The sequence below is a fragment of the Colossoma macropomum genome, unplaced genomic scaffold, assembly GCF_904425465.1.
Source record: "Colossoma macropomum unplaced genomic scaffold, Colossoma_macropomum, whole genome shotgun sequence".
NCBI lineage: Eukaryota > Metazoa > Chordata > Actinopteri > Characiformes > Serrasalmidae > Colossoma > Colossoma macropomum.
The window spans coordinates 1769316-1773185 of NW_023494786.1; positions in this window are offsets into that span (position 1 = coordinate 1769316).

The following is a 3870-nucleotide window of genomic DNA, read 5'->3' on the forward strand; positions in this document are numbered from 1 at the left end:
CTTTCATGTCAACATTATTGTACTTGTCTTAAGGTATGGTTAATTCCAATTGGGCTATGGACCAGAGCATTAAAATCTGAAAAATCCTAGAGTTTAATCTGTCTTTTCTAAAAGAAAGAAGCTTGAGAACAAGACCCTGATCCTGGGCTTCAGAGAACCAAACAAAATTCCTTGGTCCTATTCTAAGTGTGTTATGTCAGGGAAGATGATGTTAGGCCTTGGCTCTTGTTCAATTTTTTTAATCTTTTTACACTAAATGTCTGTGCCATGCATACTTGTTCTTTTCTAGGGCTTTAATAATTTCATTGCAATTGCTTATCAATGGTAGAGACCATTCAGGGATTTACTATGTTCTCTATATGTAATTGTTGATTTTATTTCCTGCTATTTCGGCTTTGGCCTCAGAATCATACCGCAGATTTTGTTATCTCGAGGCAATTTGCCTGGGCCTGGGCCTTATAAGACTTTTAAAGTGTTTTATGTTTGCGAGTGGACACTGGGCCTGGGCCTCATTCCATTTTTGTTTCTTTACAGTTTCAATAGCTTGGTCATTGGTAGCAGATCCTTGCGTGGGTTCCAGAGCTGCATGCACAGTTTCTTTTCAAGCATCTGAACGGGTTGGGATTTTGGTTCAAAGACCCAACAACTCCAAGCTCCCATTCCAATATTATAGACACTGTTGTTAAGGATTGGTTATTATTTACTGGGCCTATGACCTTTGGCTCAAAGCTCAGATTGAATATTATTTAAAGCTAAATGTCTGGGTCTTGTCTTCACATTATTCATTCAGTATTCTCTTCTAAGAGGATAGAGGTCTCTGGACCTGTGTTTATGAGCTCATGACCCAACTTACTCTTTCAAAAAGACATGGCTCATATTGAGTATTGGCTCAGAGATTTCATTGCAATTTCTTTTCATCCTTGGCCTCATTTCTGAAGTGTAGTTATAAGACCCGGGGCTTTGGCCTCCAAATTACCATTAACATATTACAGTTCCTATTCTAAGAGGTTGGGTCTTGGCCTTATTCTAAGGGATTTTGTGTTGATGATATCATGATGGGAAGTGGCCTCAGAGCTCCTATATCAAATTTTATTCTTTAGAGTCCAGAGTTACCCATACTTCTGGAATTTTGCCTGGGTGTTAGGTCTGTCAGGTCAACATCATTGTACCTGTTTTAAGGTTTTGTTCATTGTTTTTGGGCTACAGACCAGAGCCTGAAAACACAAGTTCTAGAGTTTAATCTGTTTTAGAAAAACGAAAGAAGCTTGAGAACAACACCTTGGTTCTGGGCTTCAGACAACAGATCAAATTTCTTGATCCTATTCTAAGTGTTTTATGTCAGGGGAGATGATAATAGGCCTTGGATCAGGTGCAAATTTTTAATCTTTTTACACTAAATGTCTGGGTCAAGCGCACTTGCTCTTTTCATGGACTTTAGTAATTTTTTTTGTTCGTTCACACTGAAAAGGCGTGTCCAGCACTCCACAAACGCTGAAACGCTTTAGAAGGGCTACAAACGATACGAAGTTTTCTCTCAATGTGAACTCAGTAGGATGATGACAAACAAACATTTTTGCCACACTATATAAATTATATGTAATGGACGAGACAATAAATCCCATTTTCATCAGTAAAAATATGACTAGTTTAACTTGGGTGACAACCAATGAACAATAATGAAGTCGTAGTTTTAGGCATTTGTTCTCCATGAAAAGCCGTTTCCAGCACTCCAGAAGCGCTCAAACGCTTTAGAAAGGCTAGAAACGCCATGCAGTGTTCTCTCAACGTGAACCGAACATGATGATGACAAACATAAATTTCTGCCATGATAAATCTTTCACGTGCAATTTAAAGGATAACAAATCAAGAAACCTGGCTTAAAACAACTGAACAATTTTGAAGCCTTGGTTTAAGGCGTTGCTCTCGCTGAAACGGCGTTTCCAGCACTCCACAAGCGCGCAAACCCTTTGGAAAGGCTAGAAACGCCATGCAGTTCACTAAACATGTGCTCAGTGTAGTGATGACAAACATACAATACTGCCACAAAATATAGTGTATATGAAATGGAAAAGACATTAAATCACATTTTCTTCAATAAAAATATATCTACTTAAACTTGGCTGACTACATCTGAACAATTGAGAGGACGTGGTTTTAGGCGTCAGTTCTCCATGAAAAAGCGTTTGCAGCACTCCACAAGGGCCCAAACGCTTTAGAAAGGCTAGAAACGCAATGTGGTGTTCTCTGAAAGTGAAATTAAGTATTATGGTGAAAAACAAACATTTCTGCCTATAGTTTATAGGTATTGGAACAGACAATACATCATGTTTTCTTCAGTAGAAATATGACTACTTTAACTTGGTTGACTTCAACTGAACAATTATGAGGACTTGGTTTTAGGCGTGTGTTCTCCATGAAAAAGCGTTTGCAGCACTCCAGAAGCGCTCAAACGCTTTAGAAAGGCTAGAAACGCAATGCATTGTTCTCTCAAGGTGAACTCAGTTTGATTGTGACACTCATACTTTTCTAACACAAAATGTACTTTATAGGTATTGTAACTGACAATTAATCACATTTTCTTCAAAAAAATATGACTACTTTTACTTGGCTCACTCCAACTTCATAATTGTGGACTCGTGGTTTAAGGCGTTTGTTCTCCCTCAAAAAGCGTTTGCAGCACTCCACAAGCGCTCAAACGCTTTAGAAAAGCTAGAAACGCTATGCATTGTTCTCTAAACGTGAACTCAGTATGATGATGACACTCATACTTTTCTGGCACAAAATGTAGTTTATACGTATTGGAATAGAGAATTAATTACGTTTTCTTTCATCATAAATATGACTACTTTGACTTGGCTCAGTCCAACTTCACAATTGTGGACTCGTGGTTTTAGGCGTTTGGTCTCCATGAAAAAGCGTTTGCAGCACTCCACAAGCGCTCAAACGCTTTAGAAAGGCTAGAAACGCTATGCAGTTCACTCACCGAGAACTCAGTTTAATGATGACAAAAATACAATCTTGCCACAAAATATAGTTTGGTATAGTAGTGTACAAGACAGACAATCACGTTATCTTCAGTAAAAACATAACTAATTTACCTTGGCTGCTTCAATGTGCAATATAATGAGGACTTGGTTTTAGGCGTTTATTCTCCCTGAAAAAGCGTTTGCAGCACTCCAGAAGCGCTCAAACGCTATAGAAAGCCTAGAAATGCTATGCATTGTTCTCTCAAGGTGAACTCAGTTTGATTGTGACACTCACACTATTCTGGCACAAAATATACTTCATAGGTATTGGAACTGACAATTAATCACATTTTCTTCAAAAAAATATGACTACTTTTACTTGGCTCACTCCAACTTCATGATTGTGGACTCGTGGTTTAAGGCGTTTGTTCTCCCCCAAAAAGCGTTTGCAGCACTCCACAAGCGCTCAAACGCTTTAGAAAAGCTAGAAACGCTATGCATTGTTCTCTCAACGTGAACTCAGTATGATGATGACACTCATACTTTTCTGTCACAAAATATAGTTTATAGGTATTGGAATAGAGAATTAATTACGTTTTCTTTCATCATAAATATGACTACTTTGACTTGGCTCAGTCCAACTTCACAATTGTGGACTCGTGGTTTTAGGCGTTTGTTCTGCCTGAAAAAGCATTTGCAGCACTCCACAAGCGCTCAAACGCTTTAGAAAGGCTAGAAATGCTATGCATTGTTCTCTCAACGTGAACTAAGTGTAATGATGACAAACATACAATCTTGCCACAAAATATAGTTTAGTATAGTAGTGGACAAGAGATCAAATCACATTATCTTCAGTAAAAACATAACTACTTTAACTTGGCTGCCTCAATCTGTAATATTATAA